Source organism: Grammomys surdaster, unplaced genomic scaffold, assembly GCF_004785775.1.
Source record: "Grammomys surdaster isolate TR1022 unplaced genomic scaffold, NIH_TR_1.0 126531, whole genome shotgun sequence".
NCBI classification, from domain to species: Eukaryota; Metazoa; Chordata; class Mammalia; order Rodentia; family Muridae; genus Grammomys; species Grammomys surdaster.
The window spans coordinates 8,409,273-8,431,328 of NW_021621323.1; the positions used below are offsets into that span (position 1 = coordinate 8,409,273).

At 41.4% G+C, this 22,056-nt stretch overlaps 1 protein-coding gene across 5 annotated transcripts in view; it reads left to right on the forward strand.

Moving 5' to 3' along the window:
* Nucleotides 1–259: 259 nt before the first annotated feature.
* The window catches only part of Tet2 (tet methylcytosine dioxygenase 2), a 73,526-nt gene continuing 51,729 nt past the window's right edge, over nucleotides 260–22,056 (forward strand). For 4 of the 5 annotated variants that reach the window (XM_028760405.1, XM_028760406.1, XM_028760408.1 and 1 more), the window contains exon 1: nucleotides 270–325. The gene's annotated coding sequence lies outside the window, so the exon portion shown is untranslated. Of the gene's footprint in view, nucleotides 326–22,056 lie in introns of all 5 variants that reach the window. The other variant, XM_028760410.1, reaches the window with a different exon arrangement.

A 22,056-nucleotide genomic window follows, 5' to 3' on the forward strand; every position in this document is an offset into this window, starting at 1 on the left:
CCGCGTTCCCGCGAGGGAGCGAGCGCACAGCCCCGGTCCCCGCCGCGACCCCTCGAGGGAGCGAGCGCACAGCCCGCGCCCGCGCCTGCGCTCGCGCCCGCGCCGCTCGCATGCCAGTCACGTCCGCCCCCTCGGCGGCCGCCCGAGAGCCGGCCCCGCCGAGCCCAGAGAACAGACGTCAAACTGCCTTATGAATATTGATGCGGAGGCGAGGCTGCTTTCGTAGAGGAGCAGAAGGAAGCAAGATGGCTGCCCTGTAGGATTTGTTAGAAAGGAGACCGGGCTGCGACGGCGGCAGACTGAGAGGCTGAGGGACCAGAACCAGGTCAGAGCGCTGCTGTCCGCGCCTGTCTCTCTCTATCTCTTTCTCTCCCCACTCTTTTCAGCCGCGGAATGGTTCCTTTCCAATCTCTCTCTCTTACTCTCGGCCTTGCGGGGACTGTCATGTCACCCACAAATACCAAGAGGGAAGAGGGAAGCCTCACAAATTACTGGAGCTTCTTCAACATGGCTGACAAATATAGTTTTAATTCAGCACCCCCTTTTTCCTGCAACCTGTACTTCTGGGGTCCCTTCTTCCTGCTAATGCGTGTCTCCCCTCCGTACCCAGAAAACTTACCTTTGTACCTCCCACCAGTCGCTCTTCTGGCCTTTCAGTCTCAGGAAAGTGAGTGTTTTCTTGGGGTTGCCTTCCTGAAAGAGTTCATCTTTGGGGACCACCACTTTCTCTTTTGATCCTCCTTCCCCCTGTCCTTAGTGTAAGTCAAAGGAGCCCCTAGTTCATCCTCAGACACCCCGGAAAGAACACTGACCCGGTGTGTTTGACTCTTTTATCTCCAGTAGTGTTTGTTTGGGTCCTGTTCTGGGTTTGTGTCTCCCGCTTTCAGCACGTTTGTCCCCCCCACCCCCGGACTACTACACTAGACAGATGTCACAGTGAGTGGATTCAGGATCCACTACGTGGAGTTTTTTTCATTCTTTCTTTTTTCTCTCGAGTCCGCGCGTTTTGTTAGTGGCGCTGAGTGAGAGAGGAAAGAATAGTTTCTTTGCTCCCCGAAACAAGACCAGAACCCACTTTTCTCAAGGTTCACAAGCTCTGCGTGGGTTGTGCCTTCCAGTTTGGGAAATGTGTGTAAGAGAATCTGTGTACATCTCTGTGTTGGCTTTGTGCTTCCCCCCGAATCAGCTTCGTTCTGTTCCCCTTAAGTGACAGGCACACACAAAGGCAGGCGCAGGCCAGGGGAGGGGGCGGGCGAAGCGTTCTGAGTTGGAGAAGGCAAGGTCAGGGGAGCCCAAAGAAGTGAAATCCAATCCCAGCGAAGATCTATAACAGTCCGGTCCCAAATTTCCTTAAGTCTGGCTTTCACTCTTTTATTTGGTCATTCACACACACCCCTCCCCACTCTTCACTCAGATCTTGACTCTATTCCCTAGACCTGTTTGCTTACTGTTAGAAAGCTAATAGGGTTTCTATGGAGAGTTTTCTACATTTGGCTAAACCAAGTGAGGCCTGGACAAATTCTTGAGAAGGTCGAGTTAAAAGACATGTTACTTGTTTGCTAATGACTTCATGATAGATTTTGTTTGCTTTGGGCAATTTTTCTTTCTTCCGATTAATTATCTGGAATAGAAGTAGGTTTGTTTGTTTGCTTTGTGTTTCCCAAGTTGTTTGCCTAAAATTTAGCAAGATGTTGTGGTGTTTGTCTATCTGGGGAGCAGAATACATCCATAGCTTTAAGAATCACAAGTCACACTTTGCTCTAAATAGGATTATAATGGTAAAATTCATACTCAGAATTCATCAGCAAGAAACCAGCATAAGGATCAGATTACATGTTAGGGGATGTTGGGATTCACAGGGAAAATATATTGGTTTGGTTTAAGACTGTGGGTATTGTAGCTTAGCTAATGAAATCATTACATTTGCATTTTAATGGAAAGTTGAAACACTGAAGAGGAGTTACATTCTTCTCCATGTTTGTATGTGTGTTTTATAATGTATTTTGAATGCAATATAAATCACAACATAATAAATATTAATTTAAAAAAACTGTTATTAAGCAGAAGAGTGTTTGTGAAAGATTGGGGCTTAAACTTAAGATCAGTAGGGGTTGATTTGATTACAGGGTAGAGGGAAAGGCATGCCGCTGTGTAAGTCAAATTTCCAAACCCTTAGTAGTTTACTTTACAAGTCTTTCTGTTTTGGTTCTCAGAAATGAGAAATGTGGCTAAGTTTGCTTTAAGCTTGGTACTAGGGGCTCATTCACATGACCAGAGGGAAGAAACATTACTCATTCCTGAACAGAAGCAGTTCATTGGTTCTGACTTGCCCTAAAGTAGTAGAGGAAACACAGAGCTGTTTTTTTTTTCCTTCTCTCATAAATGTCTATTGTCAGTTGAGAAAACTATGGTCAATTATTCCAGCAATCTAGAATTAAAAATAAGTAATTTGTTTCACTAGTAGACTAGTGTGTCATGACTTCTTTGGTGGGCAACTTTTCAGATTCATGATATTTTATGCCCTCAAACTACATGAAAGTGTTTTCCATTCTTATCAATAAGAATGCTTAAGTTGGCTTATTCTTTATGTTATCATAGAGGCCTACTCTTTCCTGCTGGGAAGTTTAGATTCTTGTTACTTGGTGAATTTCATTTTTCTGCTGAAAACAGCTGCTAAGTAATATTATTTTAAGGGTTTCAGGGAAATTTTGTATCTTATTGAGCATTCTGAATAAAAAGAAACACTTTCTCATTTCTTAGAGAAATTATTTAAACAAGCATGGGATGGAGAGTCTACAGTAACCTTTCATTTACCGTGTGTGTTAAAGTGCCACCTAAGTATTCTAAAAGTTCTTAAGAGCTATTTCGATTGATTTTACTTTAGAAAAAAATATTAAAACAATAACAAGACTGGTACCTTTAAATGTACATTGTTTTATCAATTCACATCTTGAACTAATGAAAGAATAACCTGGAACCAGGCTTTGGTTTAGTTAAACTCACTTAAAGTATTCTTTAAGGCTCTCTGTAGATTTACTGTTTAAGTCTGTGCCGGGAACCTGGGGGATGGTGTACTTTCCATGTGGGGACATATGGCCCTGCATATTGGCATCACCAACACTTCTCATGCAATTTGCACACCTGCTTTGGACTCTTTAGGATGACTTCCCCAGTCCTCATTGGCTGCTGGGTTTGTGTTTCCTTTTGGTTTCATCTGTTGAAGCTAGAAATTCCCTATCAATTTCTCTAGCTCCACCCAGACCCTGTTGTAAGCCAAGTGCCACTATTTCCTTGTTTGCTCGACTCATTTGGAAATCCTTCTTATGACTCACTGACACATTGAAAAGAAACTCTATGTTCCATCATTACCCAAGCAAATTAACCAATTCTTAAATGAAATTGTCATCATATCAAATGTCCTAGAAATGTCTAATCTCAAGTCTGTAAGCTTAGCACTTGGCAAGCTGAGGCAGGAAGATGGTTAAAAAAAAAATTAGAGCTAACTTGGGCTATAGAATGAGACACCTCAACAAACAGACAAACAAGGAGATGATGTGAAATGCCAGTATTTTAGGCTACCTGGTATTTTATACTAGATCTGACTTTATGCTGTCATCACTCCTACTTCTTCAATTGTTATTTTAAAAAAGATTTGTTTTCTGTGTATGAGTGCTTGCTTGCAGGTATGTATGTGTACTGCATGCACACCTGGTACCTTTGGAGGCCAGAAGAGGATATTGATGCCTCTGGATCTGGGGTCAGGTTGTGAGTGCCACATGGGTGCTCCTTGGAACCCAGATCCTCTCCCAAGGGCAGTGAGTGTGCTTAACTGCTGAGCCATCTCTCCATCATCAAATCTCATAATCTTACACAGCTTATGACTTGAATACATAATATAATTGTTTCTTCAATGGGACAGTATTGATTCATTAAAATTATGCTTTCTCAAAGATTATGCTGCCATTGAATAGCAGTTCCTAGGAGGAACAGCAGAGCAAAGCCAGCAGCAGGAAAATGTCTTGAAAGCCAGCTTTACAGTTGGAGCCTTAACTGTGGGACAGTCTAGTTGCCAAGCAGAGCTGGTGGTTATCTTGGAAACTGTGCTGAAGAACACAGCCACGGTGGTTTTTGCCAAACACACATTATTTACTTGGGTCTAGCGCTCTGGTTTTTATTACAGTTTGCTGCCAGAACTAAGTGAATACTGTGACATTATTGAATGAGGTTATACAGTGCATCTGTTGGTTTTATGTAGGGTCCAGCAGGGGAGGAGGGGCAGCCAGAGCATGTGTATCATTGTGAGCACCAGCAGGAAGACTTGTGTTCACTTTGTGCTTGCTTATTTTCAAGTTATTCTGACTATAAAATGGACATTGCAGAAAATTCCAGGTTTAAGATAGATATATCATCCTTCTCAATAGAGTTGACCTTGAGTTGCCCTTTCCAATGTAGCAAATTCTCAGTTTTGACTTTCTCCATGTGTTATAAAAGGTATTTAAGAGATTGGAAAGAAGGCTCTGCAGTTAAGAATACTTTGCTCAATCATAGGGATGGGAGTTTGAATCCTACTACCTACACTGAGTGGCTTACAAACACCTATTAACTACACGTCCAAGGATTCCAACACCCTACTTCAGCCTCAGCAGACAGCTGAATCTTAGGCTGGATGTGGTAGCATATGCCTTTGATCCCAGCATTCAGAAGGCAGAGGCTAGCAGATCTTTGCAAGTTTGAGGCCAACTTGGTGGACATAGTGAATTCCAGGATATCCAGGGTTATCTAGAGAAGCCCTCTCTCAAAATAAATAAAGAAATATTTAAAAATGGAAAATCTCAGATCAGAAATGTATAGGCAAAAAAAGTATTTAAATGTTCTATGCTTTAGCAAGTAGAATGGTAGGTTTTAAATATTTTTGGAAAACACATTCAATAATTTTAACCTGCAGGTTTTTTTGTTTTGTTTTGTTTTGTTTTTTTGTTTTTCGAGACAGGGTTTCTCTGTGTAGCCCTGGAAAACCTGCAGTTTTAAAAATATGTTTTCTGTGTTTATTGTCTTTCTATGTGTATTTCTCTGTACAGTGCCAGCAGATGCCAGAGAAGGGCATCATCAGATCCCTTGGGACTGGGGTTACAGAAGATTTTCATCTACCACATGAGTGCTGGGAACTGAACCCAGGTCTGGGAAGAGCAGTCAGTGCTCTTAACTGCCCAGCCATCTCTTCAGCTCTAGTTTGAGATAAGGTCTTGCTGTGGATGACCTGGTACTTACTGTACAACCCAAGCTGGCCTCAGACCTGCTGCAGTCCTCCAGACTCCCATCTTCTGAGTACTTACCATGCCCATCTAAGAAACTGATGTGAAATCATATCCTAATAGTCTGAGAATTAAAACCAAAGATGACTAAACTGGGATGAAGTATTTTTGAAGGATAATTTAGAGCATAAAATAAATTCATCGTTGTTCTAAATATACTGCAAATTTTTCTTTTTAAATTAGATTTCTTTCTGTCTGTTGAACAGTTGCTAATTTCTATATCTTTTTATTCACTAGCAGGATCTACCAAAAACTTTTTTTTTTTTTTTTACAGGCCTCGGTGATGGGCATGGTCAGGGTGGTAGGTAGTGATGCTGTTTTTTCCTTAATGTAAGTTCTACAGGAAAAGCCAATGAATGGCTCCTGTTTAAGTCACCCATCCTCACCATAGGATTTAGTGGCTTTCAATAAATTTATACCGGAATTACATATTTTTATTTGAAGCTTTTCTTGAAATAGTTATAGAATCTCTACAGTTATATGAAGCAATGTACACAGATCCTATGTATATGACCTGGTCTCTCCTCTAGTGGTGACATTTTGCACAACTTTAGTACAGTGTCATACCCAGGAAGCTGGCATTGATTCAGTTGATTCAACTCAACTTGTGTGTGTGTGTGTGTGTGTGTGTGTGTGTGTGTGTGTGTGTAACTCAGGGTCTCAGGTATGCTAAGCAATCATTTTTCCCTTGAGAAATAGTGATTTGTTTGTTTGTGTTTTAAAGTTGTTTTTATGGTAGGACCATGCTATGTAGCCCAAACTGGCATCACACTCATGCCAATCCTGTCTCTGTAATGCTGTGATTACAGGCACAAACTTTCACATCCAATGCTGCATTTTTTTTTTTTTTTTGAGACAGCGTCCTGCTATGTAGTCCATGATAGCTTCCTTCTACCTCAGCCTCCTCTGTGCTTTGGTTATGGATGTGTGCTGCCATACTTATCTTTGTGTCTGCCTGTCTGCCTCTCTTTCTTGACTTTCTCCACTCGTTCATCCCTGTGTATACCTAGTTCTATGTCTTTTTATCTCATGATCTTGAACACAGAGAAGCTGGGCACAATTCTCCGTTATGCATGTGATTGCACCATGTTTTAGCAAACTATATCCAGTTATGTAGCCTTTTGCAGTTAGTTCAGGAGGCAGAGCCTAAGAAATAGTAAAGGGCTGTCATTGTTATGACGGATGCCGAATGTATAGTAAAATCTAGGTATGAAATCTGTAGATTGAATATTTTATCAACAAATTACTAGACAATTTTGAGGTCTTATCCAGCTGAAAACAGAAAGGCATTAGTAGTAGGTCTCATCAGATTGTAAAGTCTGAATCTTTTTGCAAAACAAGATCTCACCATGTAGACCATGTAGACCATGTAGACCAGGCTGGCCTCAGTCTCATAGAGATCTACCTTTTGATGCCGGGATAGCAGGCCTTGCTGTTGTGTCCAGCTCCCTAGTTTCTCTTAGTACTTGAGAATCACTTTATTGAAGGTAGATTTTTATAGTCAGATCATGATAATTTTTAGTTATTTACTACTTTTAGTCCTTTGTTTTTACTTTTATGAACTTCCAAAATTTGATTCCCCACCCCTATGCAAAATTGGAGCATTGTGATTTGTTGGTTTTGCCTTGCTATCCCAGGCTGACCTAAAATTTGATTTAGCCCAAGATGGCGTTGGCATTCCTTTCTTCTCTCTCCTCCCTCTCTTTGAGACAGCGTCTTTCTTGTGCTAGCCTTAAAATCAAAAGTTTTCTCCTTCACCTTTCCAGTACTAGGATTATAAACACGTACCACTATGCCCTGTTTGACCTTGAACTCCTGATCTTCTTGCCTCAGCCTCCTGGATGTCAGATGCTAACTTTAAGGTACTTGTCTGCATCTGTGGTTGCTTTTTTAAAAAGAATGATTTATGTGAATCAGTGTTCTGTCTGCATGTGTATCTGTACACCATGTGTGTGCCTGATGTCTGTGGAGGTCAGGAGAGGGCGCCAGATCTCTGGGAACTGCAGTAACATAATTTTGAGCCACCATGTGGGTATTGGATTGGAAACTAAACCCAGGTCCTCATTGGTTAAGAGCACGTGCTAGTTCTCCCTGTTGTTGATTTTGTTTTGTTTTTGTTTTTCAAGACAGAGTTTCTCTATGTAGCTCTGGCTGTCCTGGAACTCAATCTGTAGACCAGGATGGCCTCAAACTCAGAGATCCTCCTGTCTCTGCCTTCTGAGTTGTGAGACTAAAGACATGCCCTACCATGCCTGACTTGTTGATATTTTAAACTTTACATTTACAAATAATTTCTGTGAAAAAATAAAACATATTCAAAAGAAATGATGGGTTGTTTTTGCTGATGGACTGTTCTTTTCAGAGAACCCTGCCTGTGGCCAGGCACAGGGGGAGACTACCTTTCATTAAGGTGTGCTGTGCCATAGTACATTGGGGTTTGCTACTGTGACTGTTCTGAGTTACCAAACAAAGTTTGCTCTCTGGGTACTGTAGCCATAGTACTTGTCATGGTTACGGCTTCATGGACATTGCTAAAACGCACCTTATCAAATTAACGACTTTCTTCACAGAGTATTACACTTTAATGGGAACGATCCACAGAGCCTTCCATTTTACTTTGTTTTTGTAATTTGTCTTAAACAAAAAACAAACCAACAGTGGCCGAAGTGAGGGTGATGGAAGCCAGGTGATATGCCGTGGTATCTGAGTTACTCTTCTCTGTTTCTCCCCTGTCTGCAATTAGAAGGTCACCCATTAGGACAAGGCTGTAATCCTCTAAGGTTGACGTGGTGCATGGCCACAGGTGGGACCATTAGTACACTGGCCTGTTCCAGCCCATTCCAGTCACAGCTGCATTCCATCCACAGCACCGAGGCCCACTACTGCCCACTTGCTCCTTGTCTGTCTGTTCTGCACAGCCCCACTTTTGCAAAAAGTTCCTGATCTGAAGTTTCAGAGTCTTCATATTGGGTGTCGGCTGCAGCATGATCTCAGTTTTTTGCACCTTTCACGACTTTTGCACTAAAAGGCTTAATTTTCACTGCTCTGTAATTAGAATGAGAAAGCTTTTCTGCAAATTAAGTTGGCTGGTCAACTGTGAGTTTCAGGCGAGAGTCTGAAAATGAGTGCTAAGGCACTCACGTTTCTATTTTAAAGTTTAACAAAAGGAACACAACCCATAAATAAATACTTTTCAGATATGAGGGAAGAAGGAATCCCCCAACTTAAAAATGCTTAACACATAAATTTTTCTTTTAGTAAAACCTTAGGTATATCTTAGAAAGAACATATTTAAAATTTTATACTCTAAATTCTGCTTATTTATGCAAATAACACCTACATGATTATTATTTTGTCTTGTGACATTATTTATGTTTAGGCTGGCATTCAAGCAAGATTGTATTTTAATTTAGAACCCTCTAATTCATGGGAAATCAGAAACAAAGAAAGGTAGCAGACATTTCTGCAGATGGTTCCCTGATCTCCTTCTCAATGGCTTGGGTTTGATTACTGCTACAAGTCGGCCATTAGCTTTGGGAACTAAGCTTTCACTAGCTTGAAATGATCTCGTTCTTTTTAAAACATTCTTTTTTTTCAAGTGGAAAATTTTATAGGTTTCTTTCGAATAGATTTGAAATAATTTCTACAAAGTGCATATCTCAAGTGTTAAGAGATAAAGAACATGTCATTTTTAAAATTTAAGATTTGTTTTTTTAATATATAACTTATTTTTATATTATAGTCATTGGCGGTTTGCCAGCATGCATGTCTGTGTGAGGCTGTCCAAGTCCCAGCATTGGAGTTACAGACAGTTATAAGCTGCCACATGGGTGCTGGGAATTGAACCCAGGTCTTCTGGAAGAGCAGCTACTACTCTTAACCACAGAACCATCTCTCCAGCCCTTAAGATCTGTTTTAATTTATTTATTAAGAGTTTTGTCTGGGGCTGAGAGGTGGCTCAGCAGTTAAGAGCACTGACTGCTCTCCCAGAGGTCCTGAGTTCAATTCCCAGCATCCACATGGTGGCTCACAACCATCTGTAATGGGATCTGATACTCTCTTTGGGTGTGTCTGAAGACAGCGCGACAGCATACTCACATGTATAAAATAAATACATCTAAAAAAAGAGTTTTGTCTGGGTGTATGTAATGTGCACTGTGTGCATGCCTGGTGCCTGAAGCAACCAAAAGAGGATGTCATATCTCTCAGAACTTGAGTTCTAGATATTGTGATGTTACATGGGTGTTTGGGGTGAACCTCAATCCTCTGGTAGAGCTGCCAGTGCTTTTAAGCACTGAGGCCTTCAACACCACTATATTTAATTTTAAAGTAATTTAAATAAACAAGAAAGAATAAAGATAAACTAAATCCTCATTAGAGCAAATTCTTAGTCATCCACATGTACATTTTCACGGCTAAGAAAGTAGGTTTCTGTGTGCAAAAGAAGCATTCAAGTGTATTAAGCAGGACCTTGTCAGTTGGACACGTGGGCTAACTCGTGGCAGCACTGTTTACAAACACTTAGGCAACCCTGGGGAGAGAGGACGCTTTTGTGTCTGGGGCTGGGCCCCGCCCCCTTAATTAATAGTCAAAAACTCCTCTCCAGGCTCTGACCGGGTCATGACCCCAAGATCAAGGTGTTTAAGTGAGGCCTGCTCAATTCAAAGTTTGCTTACCAAAGCCTGGCAAGCTGAGCCTGTGTGCAGGCTTAGGTTAATCTCCTGAGGTGCACAGAGCGGGTCTTGCCAGCCTTTTTGTTTATTTGTTTTGGTAGATGATGCCTTGGTTCTGTTAATTAGAGTGTCCAGAGCATTAAGCATGGCCCCTTCTCACAAATGCCATTCAATTAACAAAAGAGGATCTTGGAGGAGCTGAGGGAGGAGGAATCATAATCAGAACATAGTGTATGAAAAAAAGCCATTTCAATTTAAAAGAAAAAAAGAGGAAGAAAATCCTTTTTTTCATTTTGGGGTCTCAAGAGGTGAATCCCTGATCCAATTCCCCAAAGTAGGAACTATGGCCAGAGAAAGTTGATACTTCCCAGGCTCCTCTCTTCTCACCCCCACACTGGCATCTGAAATCTGCCTTGTTGGATGGCTGTCCTAACCCTGCTTAGGACCCATCTCACCCTGGGGGTCAACTTAGTAGAAAGAAAGCAAAGCTTTCACTTAGGACTTCCTCCTTTCCCTAGTGTTGAGTTCTGGGGATTTTCATTTGTATTTATTCATAAAGGGTCTGGAGGGCTTTTTGGTTTTTTGTTGTTGTTGTTGTTCTCTCTCTCTCTCTCTCTCTCTCTCTCTCTCTCTCTTTCAGCATCATGACTTTAAATGTCTCATCTTGTGTATGCTTGATCTGTTGTTGTTGTAAGCAGGCTGGTTCTGATATGTAAAGTCAGAGCAGGTTTAGAGTTGTGTTTGTGTTGTGTCCAATCGTGGGTTCCCTGTGTTAGCAACTGAGATGCAGCAGGTAGCTGTTTTCTGAGACTCGGTCTCACTATGTACCTCAGGCTGCCCAGGAACACTGAGTCTCCTTGTGTAGCCTAGGTTGTCCTTGAGCTTACTACATAGCTTAGGCTGCCCTCAAACTTGTGGTAGTTCTCCTGCCTCGGCTTCAATAATGCTAGAATGCATACCTGGCTAAATCGTTTGGCACATCCCTGATGAGGGGGAGAGGAAGTAAAGTGAGAGATAATTTTATATGCAGTTTAATAGTGAAGTGCTTGTATGTGTATCCAGCTGAGTGTCAGCAAGTGTTGAACATAGAGACGTGCTAGCTGGGTGAGAGGAAAACATGCAGAATGACGACATTAATAGTTTTCAGTGAATAATAAACACTGTCACTAGTTATGAAAATTCTAAGATTGACTGTAAACTGATTTCTTCTTGTAACAAATTGTCAAATATTTGAAATTTTTCTTGTTCTTTGCACTTTTAATAGTTCTTATAAACTATAGGTTTAATTCTGTGTCTTTGTTTGGATTTGATTTTCTTTTTTCTTTTTTTCTTTTTTTTTGTTTTTTCAAGACAGGGTTTCTCTGTGTAGCCCTGGCTGTCCTGGAACTCACTCTGTAGACCAGGCTGGCCTCAAACTCAGAAATCCACCTGTCTCTGCCTCCCAAGTGCTGGAATCAAAGGTGTGTCCCACCATTGCCTGGCTTGGATTTGATTTTTTCATTGATTGTTTTACAGGCCTTGGGCCACTTGACCTCCGAGCCGTATCCTCTGTTTGATATTTTACGTGTTTGATATTTTAAGTGTAAAGTAAAATGCCTTTCTAAGCACTTACTTGGTTACCCCTTTGACAGTAACCACCTTCAGCACACTTCTAAATTATTATTTATTAGATATGAAAAACGTAGTTCATACACAGCATTGTGCGTTGTGACCAGATATATAGACTCTAAGGACTGAGGTGAAACGAGAGAAGACTATAAAGGAACGTCAGCTTGCTGGTGTTGCTAAAGAGGCAATATTTAATTCTCTTTTTTTTTAAATTTTTATTTATTTTATTTATGAGTACACTGTAGCTGTCTTACCAGAAGAGGGCATCAAATCTCATTATGGGTGGTTGTGAGCGGCCATGTGGTTGCTGGGATTTGAACTCAGGACCTCTGGAAGAGCAGTCAGTGCTTTTAACCGCTGAGCCATCTCTCCAGCCCGGCAATATTTAATTCTAACACAGGCAATATTAACCACTTTCTGTTCTGATGATTTCTGTTTCCTCGGATTCCATATGTAAGTTAGATCATGCCACAGGAGACTTCTCAAATGGTGGCTTTCTTTTTCATTAGGTATGTGTGTCTTTATCCTGTTGCTCTATCCTCTCTGTACCTGCTTCACCATCTGCAATATGGAACAGCCAAAAATGTTGATATGTTCCTAAGAGGAGCCAGTGGGATGTCAAGTTTCAGTGATTCAGTGGATGATGTTTGCTCTTCAGGTGTGTGTTGAGCATTTATTTGTCTAGAATAGGAAGAAAGTGACCATCATCTTTGCTTCTACGGAGTGCACAAGAATCAGGGTTTTGATCCCTTTGCCTGTTATTCCAGCATCATGGAAGCTGAGGCAGGAGGACTGCCATAAGTTTGAGGCCAACATAAGCTACATAGCTATTTATAGACTATCTATGCATCTGAGGACTTTCCTGGGATATTTTCCTATCATTACTCGAAGGACTGATTTCTCTATTGCCTGGATGGTCCTTGGTCTGAACTTGGCATAACTTTCCCAGTATTGGGCCTGAGAAAGAACACACAGCATAGTGGCATAATCTATAAAGAGATGGAGAATCATTTCTGTCCTTTGGATTGCTGCAGTCAGATACACTAGCTCCTGTTGTCACCTGTTTGTGACTCTCCTCTATTGTTTTTATTAGGGATATGAAAATAAGCTTGACTTTAGAAATATTAAATGATTGCATGCATGGTCTAAAAACTATCAATAGTAAAGAGTTCATGGGGTGGTGGCTCACAGCTAGGTTCCCAGCTCTCGGGAGATGGAGCCAGGAAGGTATGAACTTTCAGATGATTTAATGGAAAACTTGAGGCCAGCCTAATTCTGTCTTCAGGTGCAAGGATTAAAGGTATGCACTGCCACACCAAGCATGTGTGTAGCCCAAGCTACCCTGGAACTTGCTAGATATTGGAGGAGAACTTCTGATCCTGTTGCCTCCAAGTGGTGAGACTATACACATGCACCACTGTACTCGGTACAAATTAAACATTTAAATTAATATCATTAAAATGTGAGTTTTTTTCCTCATCACAGAACATTTCATTTTTAAAATTGAACAGTGCCAGCTGGTGGTAGTGGTGGTGGTGGTGGTGGTGGTGGTGGTGGTGGTAGTGGTGGTGGTGGTGGCACACACCTTTAGTTTACTCGGGAGCCAGAAGCAGGGGGATCTCTCTGAGTTCAAGGCCAGCCTGGTCTCCAGAGTTCCAGGACAACCAAGGCTAAACAGAGAGACCCTGTCTCAAGAAAACAAAACAAAAACTGAACCATGCCATGTTGACCCCCTCCCCGTGACCTACCTCCGACAAACGTGAGATGTGAAACTTAGTATTTTTCCAGCATTTATTTCTTTTCTTCCCTCCCTTATATCATAATGCTTTTTATTGAATTTGTTTACTTAATATATGAGGAAGAGTGTGTCTCCAGACCCAAATTTTCTGTTTTGTATGCTATCATTCTGTATTGATAAGTCTGTAAGTTTCATATTTTGAGGGCAAAGGCTATATAGCTCATAGACCTGCAAACATGGGAAAGACTTGGCTTCAGTTTGATCCTAGCAACACAAAATAAATAAATATATCCTAGTGTTCATTTATAGCTAGTTTCTGTGTGTGTGTATATATTGTTTCTTACTGCTAACTGAAACAGGTAGATCGCTTACAGTTGTGACTGTGATCTTTAGAACTCATCCCAAGGCATGGATATGCCGAGCAGGAGGAGCGATCCTGACACAGAATTTGCCTTGCTTCAGGTGTTAATATTTTAAGCATCAACTTGAGAGAATTTTGTCTTCATGTATTCTTTAAATTCCTTAAAATGATGCTATACTTTGGTTTCTTTCACAAACACCCTCAGATCTTCCTATAAATATTCATTTTTTCCCTTGAAAACTCTTAATTGTTTCTTGTTTTCTTCTTTGAATGATTATTTATTTTTCTTTTCTTTTTCTTCTTTCTTCTTTTTCTTTTTCTTTCTTTCTTTCTTTTTTTTTTTTTTTTTGATTTTTTGAAACAGGGTTTCTCTGTGTAGCCCTGGCTGTCCTGGAACTCACTTTGTAGACCAGGCTGGCCTCGAACTCAGAAATCTGCGCCTCTGCCTCCCAAGTACTGGGATTAAAGGTATGCGCCACCACTGCCCGGCTTAAATGATTATTTCTGACCAGGAGTGTGGGTCTATGTGACTGAATGCTGTGGAGGTCAGAGGCTTTGAATAGGAAGTGTATTTTTCTTAAGGTCTCATCTTGTGCTGCAACGCACAGACTTTCTGTCATCTTTTTGCCCTCCCTGGGCTTAATCATGGTTCTCTCTCGTATCCACCTCTTCTCTTCTCTTTCTGTACCTCTAAGCATTTTGGAGGTCCAGGAGATAACAGCAGTCCTAACCTGTCCAAAATACTTTCCATTTTTCTGCATGGTTAGTAGAAACATACTTGTGTTTAAAATTATTTGGAGCAATTAAAATTTTTATTTTCTGGAAACAGAGTCTTACTGTGTAGTTCAGGCTGTTCTCAAATTCTAGATCCTCCTGCCTCAGACTACCAAGTAGGGATTTCAGTATGCACTACCATACCTGGTAGTTTGGAATCATTTTAATTAAGAATTTAGGAGACATTGGAAGATTACTAACCATCTGGTATTGCTTGTGTAATATCTTATGTCAACATTTTAAACATCTAACTGCTTCTTATGAAAGCAGTTGAGTCTTTAACTCTAAAATCTCATTACAAAGTATTTAGGGTATAACTTAAAATGTCGTTCTTCTTAACACTGTGATCCTGTATATTTATTTTCATTTTTTTTCCAGACAGGGTCCATGTAGTTTACAGACATTCTTTTGCCTCTGCCTTCCTCTAAGTTCTGGGATTGAAAGTGTGTATCCCTGAACCCAGGGTCTGCACAATCTTAAAACAAAAACCTTCATTCCGTTTAAGGAATTTTTCTTGTTATCACTTTATCTTATTATCTATTTTCTTTTTGTTTTTTATCTATTTTCTCTTTTTTTCTAATTTATTCATTCACTTTGCATCCCGCTATCAGTCCCCCTCTCTTCCCAGTACTCCTCATGCAATTCCTACCCCCATTCCACCTTGCCCTTCTCTTTTGAGAAGGTGAACCCCTCCCCTCTGGGTGTCCCCCCCACTACTGTTCCCTGACCTCCTATCCCCCTCTACCCCTGTTGCACGTCAAGACTCTGCTGGACTAGGTGCATGCTCTCCTACTGAGTCAGACAAGGCGGTCCATTTAGTGGAGCAGGAGCTGCAGAGAGGCAGGCAACAGGCTTAGGGACAAGTCCCTGCTCCAGTTGTTGGGGGAGTGGTACGAAGACCAAGCTGCTCATCTGTTACATATACGTAAGGGGCCTAGGTCTAGCCCACGCTCACTCTTTGGTTGATGATTCAGTTCTGGGAATCTCCAAGAGCCCAACTTTGTTGGTTTTCCTGTGGAGTCCATGTTTTCTTCAGGGCCCTCAATTCTTCTCCCAACTCTTCCATAAGACTCTCCGAGCTCCATCTAATGTGTGGCTGTGATTCTCTGCATTTCTTTCCATTGGCTGCTGGGTGGAGCCTCTCACAGGGCAGTTATGCTAGGCTCCTGTCTGCAAGTGTAACAGAGTAGCATTAGTAGTGTTAGGGATTGGGGCTTGCCCATGGGATGGGTCTCACTTTGGGGCAGTCATTGGCTGGCCATTCCCTCTGTCTCTGCGGTCTTTGTCCTTGCACAGTCTTGTAGGCAGAACTCATTTTGGGTTGAAGGTTTTGTGAGAAGGTTGCTGTCCTTATCTCTCCACCGTGAGTCCTGGCTGGCTACAGGAAGTGGCCACTTCAGGATCCATGTTCCTCACTGCTAGGAGTCTCAGCTAGAGCAGCCCCGCTACAGTCCCTGGGGCCTCCCCCCATCCCATGTCTCTAAATCTCAACTATTTATCTCCTACTTTTGTAGTGTTCACTAAAGAAGTCAATTACATTTCTTTACAGTGTAGTTTACTAAGAATTCCCAGCAACACAGAAATACAACATCTGTCTTCCACAGCCAATGTCATATGTGCCCTTTTATGACCTATACTATAACATCCTCTCCAGCCTGGCTGCCATGTCTCCTGTGACCTACCAAGGACTGTCAGTTGAAATTACCTCCTGGGAAGATGCATGCTCACCCATGGCTGATCAGGGCAAGACAGGACTCCCTGCCTAATACCCTTCCTTTCACTCATTGAACTGTGTATCTTGGTTTGAATAGTAAATGCTCCTCAGAGTCTCAGGCATTTGAATACTTAGTCCCCAGTTGGTGCGTCATTATTTGTATATGTACTCACTTGTAAGTGGCTATTAGCCATGAAGTACAGGATAACCATGCTATAATCAACAGACCCAAAGAAATCAAACCACGAGGAGGATCCAAGGGAAGGTTGTTGAATCTTTCTCAGAAGGAGGAAGAAAATAGATATCGGAGGTTGATGGAAGGAACTGGGTAGAAGAAGGGATGGGGAGGGGAGCATGGTGGAGTGGGGTGCGATCATATGTAGGGAGAGCAGGGGAGAGAGAACAGAAATTGGTGTGGGGGGGGACAATCTATTTTCTTATCTTTGTAGAATTTCTAATTGTGTCTTAGCCAATCCCCCAGTTGAATCTTTTGGTTTGTCAAAGTCCTGTTATTTCACACTTGATTTCAAAAGTATCCATCCAGTGCATGAAAGTGAGGCTGGGTTTGCAGATGGATGCCTTGCAGTACAATATCCCAGGAGCTTCTGAAGCAAAGGAAACATTGTACCTAAAGTGTGCTTCACAATGGCAACTGTATTCTGTTTCGATATTCTTAGAATGTTATGGTATTCCAAGTGTGTGCTTAAAAACACGATTTGCAACACTATTTTTGAGTTTTAAACAACCTAATTATAAGCAGAGGCGAGGTCAGTTGATTCCTGCCTTCCAAGGTGTGTCTGCTAACCTTGGGGCTTGGAGAGATTGTGGTTTCTGTATCTCTTGGCATCTGCTCTCATGATGAGATACAGATCTTTCAGCTAGCTTCTTTAGATTTCAGATGTCCTTGACATTAGCAAATAGTCATACCTTGATTTGGTAGTACACACCTTTAATTCCAGTACTTGGGAGAAAGCACAGGCAGTGCATCTCTGAGTTTTAGGCCAGCCTAGTCTACATAGTAAATTCAGGACAAACAGAGCTACATAGTGAGACCTTGTCTCTCCAAAGCAAAAAAAGAAAAGAAAGAACAAAAGCACTCACATGGCCTGGAGGCTTTGAACCCTTATTGCTTTTCCACAGGACCTGGGTTTGGTTCCCAGAACCAAAATGCCAGATGGTGGCTCATAACCATCTCTAACTACAGTTCTAGGGAATCAGATACATTTTTCCAAGGTCACTAGGCACACATAGCTCATAAGGATAGATGCAGATAAAATACTCATATACATTAAATAAAAGAAATAAAACTACCCCCCCAACTTTTGAATTTTACTTTATACATTTCTTATTTATTACTAATATTTTATCCCATGTGTATGAGTGTTTTCCTGCATGTATATCTGTGCACTACCTGGTGTTTGATGCTATAAGAGGCCATAAGAAGGTTTGGATCTCCTAAAAATGGAGTTACAGTCATATAGGTGCTGAGAATTATATAGGTCCTCTGGAACAGCAGCCCATGGTCTTAACTGCTGAGCCATCTCTTGAGCCCCCACAAAATAATTTTTGTTTGTTTTCTTGAGACAGGGTCTCCCTACATAACCCTGGATATCTTGGAACTCACTAAGTATACTAGGCTGGCCTCAAACTCAAACAGATGTACCTTTTTCTGCCTCTTAAATGGTGGAACCAATGGTATGGCCCAAAATAGGTTTTTATAAATCAGTCACAGGTGGATGATTTGTCATGAGCAATTTTCAACAGCTTTCAAAATGTAAGTTTTGCCAGGTGTGGTAGGGTATGCCTTTAATACCAATACCCCAAAGGCAGAGCCAGGCAGATCTTTGTGAATTCCAGACCAGACTAGTCTACATAGAGAATTATAGTCATTCAGTGCTATACAGTGAGACACCTAGTCTTGAGGCAGGAGGAAAAGAGAAATAATAAAGAAAAAGAGAAGAATAAAGTAAAAGTTGGACTTTATACACAGTTAAAGAGTTGGAGTGGGGGGTTAATGATGTGGGGTTGTTTGTTTTGTTTTGTTTTTTAAAGATGGCAGACTTCCTGTTTGCAGTCTGTCATGTAAGGAACATAAAAATCACCACTCCATCCAAATGACAAAGAAATGAGTGAGATGAAAACCAACAGTGCAAAGAAAAAAAAAAAGGAAAAGAAAAGACAACCAACAGTGCTTGGCTCTGTCATAAGAAGATCAGAGGATTTTGCCTGTCAGGTTTTCACAAAGATCTGCATCCCACCTCTGAGGCAAAGAACCAAGAGCAGGGTGGACTCTTTCTGGATGTTGTAGTCTGACAGGGTGCTGCCATCTTCCAGCTGCTTGTCTGCAAAGATCAGCCTCTGCTGGTCAGAGGGAATGCCCTGGATCTCTGCCTTGACATTCTCAATAGTGTCACTGGGAGGCTGATTGTTGTGAAGACCCTGACAGACAAGACCATCACCTTGGAAGTCGAGCCCAGTGTCACCACCAAGAAGGTCAAGCAGAAAGATAGACGTACCTCTCTTACCACAGTATCTAGAAAGAGCCTTCCATGTGCTTGTTCTTTGGTTTGATGGGGAGGTGTCTTAGTTTTTCCTATCTTTTAAGCTCTTAACAAGTTCATTGCACTTTGAATAAAGTTCTTGCACCCCCCACCCCCCAAAAAAAAGATCAGAGGAAGCCATAGTCTCAGTGCTGAGGAGATGTAGGCAGATAGTGAAAGAAAGGTATAGCTTGTCAGCAGTCCACAGGAAGAACTGTCCCAACCTATTGTCAGTGTGCGAAAACCTGGGCAGGTAGTGCCTTGCTGGGGGGCTTGCTGTGTCTAAGGATTTCAGACTCTGCAATCAACCAGTCAGTGTGGCACCCACTTCGCACCTCCTGTGCCACCAGCTCTCCCAGTTCCTCAAAGTTGGTAGTGTAGCCCATCACCACACAGTTCCTGGCAAGGAGGGGAAAGAAATCCTTTTAAAATATGCCAGAGAATTTCATTAGACTTTCAACACCTGACTTCAAGAAACATGAATAAAACCTACATTCTGAATTTTTTTCCTTTCTTATACAAGGCTTCCCTATGTGGATAAGGCTGTACTAGAACTCACAGAGGTCCCACCTCCCACCTTGCCCACTGCTGGAATTAGAGGCACCAGCATTTTAATAATTTCTGGAATTTTATCAGATTCTAGCCTAACCCTAACCTGAAGGAAGGGAACTACCCAACTGCAGACCATTCCAGAAATCCAGTTTTACCCAGCTGCCTGAAATAACTTTGAACCACAGTGGTGAAGTTCACAGTGCAAGGCACAGGCCCATAAAAGACAGGTTAGTCACAACAGGGCAGAATGTTCCTCCACCAGCATCATCAAACTTAACAAGGATATAGTGTGTGCCATTGAACCAAAAATTGTAAGGCATACCAAAAAAATTGAAGAAGTACTCCAAATAGAAGCAAATGTAGTACCAATATGAGAATAATCAAGATTTGTATTACATTTGTATTTATTTATTGTGTTTAGGCTTTTTGCTTTGTTTTTTTTTTTTTCAAGACAAGGTTTCTCTGTATAGCCCAGCTGTCCTGGAACTCACTCTGTAGACCTGGCTGGCTTCAAACTCAGAGATTTGCTTGCTTCTGCCTCCTGAGTGCTGGGATTACAGGCATGGCCCACCACTGCCTGGTTTTTGTATTGTTTGTTTGTGTGTGTGTGTGTGTGTGTGTGTGTGTGTGTGTGTGTGTGTGTGTACATATAGTGGAGGTCAGATGACTTCTGTGAGCCAGTTCTTCTTTCAGGATGTAAAACCCAGATGTCAGCTTTAGCAGGTCCATCTCGCTGGACCCAGGAATGGCTTATTTAGTTAATATGCTAATGAATAAATAAGTAGAAAAGGTATGGACAGATGCAAGAACGGGTGGATAATGTTGACAGAGACAGACATTTTCAGAAAGAACTAAAGACCTGTTGGATCGCAAGCATGCTGCAGCAGGAACAACAAGAACGCCTTTGATGGCTTCACTAATAAACTGGATACCACCAAAGGAAGAGTCTGAGCTTCAAAAACTAAAAAACTCGAAAGGAAAAGAGCTGGGAAGGGCATGTAGCGGATACCACTGGAGAGCTTCAGGACACACCCAAAGCTCATATTGTAACGTAGAAAGCCAAGAAAGAAAAATGCAGACGTACCTGAGCAGTCTCAAATTAATGTCAAATACATGATGCTCGTGACCGTCAAGTATCCCACCAACCCCACCCCTTGTGGCTAAAGTAGCCTACTGTCCTTCTTAATTGACCCGTAGCATTATTCATGACCGAACAGTTAGCACTGATCTTTTACTAAGAACAGGATCTGTAAGAGTCTACAGGAGACAATGGGCTTTTTCTTCAGTTACCTTAACAATGCTCACGGTACAAAGGCTACAAAGCAAATTAGCATCTCTACTGATTTCGCAGTTAGTATTCAAGGTGAAAATATCCTGTTTAATTTTAATTCCCTCCTTGCCTCACCGCATCATTTGAAAGTGAGTTCTTGTAATAGAAAGTTATTTGTTGACAGCTGTGACTCTTAGGTGATTTATGCTACCTCTGACCTGCATTCTGTAGAACATGACTTCATCCATGGCAGTGAGTGGAGGTGACATGTACACCCTAACCTGGCACACACCTAGTGCCTTACTTAAGTAACTTACTTCATCCATGCTTGCTGCTGGAAGACTGACATCCCCCTGGAAGGTTGTCCGCAGGGAGGCCTGAAAAGCAGGTGTCTTCCCAGTGAGGAAGGACCAGCCTATTGGGTTCTTATCTATGAGTAGTTTATTTTTTTCTATTTGTTTATTCATTTTATTGTTTTGATTTGTTTCTTCAGCTGGCCTTGAGCTTGTAAAAATCCTCCTACCTCAACTTCTTTAGTGCTGGTATTAGAGACCAGCTCACACATAGCTTCTCAGTTTTACCTTCTCAGATGGTCTCAACACTTGACCTTAGCCAAAGGTCCAGAAGCCATCAGAATCTTTAGCCTCTGCCTGTATCTTTACTATTTGCATTTAGGGGGATGTATGTGTGTGCCTATCAGTCTTTATATAGTCCATAAGTACTTCATTTGGTTGCAGTTGATATTTTGGTCCCAAATCCTTTGAGAGGATTTTTGATGGTTTCCACTTTGTCACATGATGAAGCTGGTTGGAGATACTGAGTATCCCCCTCTGCTTCTCTGCCCCACCCCACTCTTCACTGTAGCATGGTTGTAGACAATTCTTACACTTGTTTCAACAATACAGAAGCTACAGGTGGCTAGAATGCCTTCAACAAAGGACAATAGGCACAGGGTCTTTGTTCAGGTATCTTGGAAAACTTAGCAAATAAAAATAGATTTTGAACATTTAAAAAGTTATTATTAGGAGAATATACATATATCATGGCATGTGTATAGAGGTCAGAGGACAACCTTGTATAATCTGTTCTCTCCTTCCACTTTACACGGGTTCCAGGGATCAAACTCAGATCACCAGCTTGTACAGTAAGCAATTTCATCTTCCTGTCAGATTTTGAACATTTAAGGAGAATTTTTACATGCTGGAGAGATGACCTGATTTGATGTCCAACACCCATATAATAGCTCTAAACTATGTATAATTCTGACACTTTCTTCTGACCTCCACAGGCACCAGGCTCATGTGTGGAACACACACATACATGCAGGCAAAACATAAATTATCACTCAGTTTGTAATGCAGCTCTATGTGGACATGTCCCTATCTATGGTCTGGATCATGTTCCCAAGTTTGGTTTGTGTTATTTGTTTGTTCAACTTGTGTTGTTTTTAAAATATTTATAACACATCAACTTCTTTCTTTCTTTCTTTCTTTTTTTTTTTTTTTTTTTTTTTT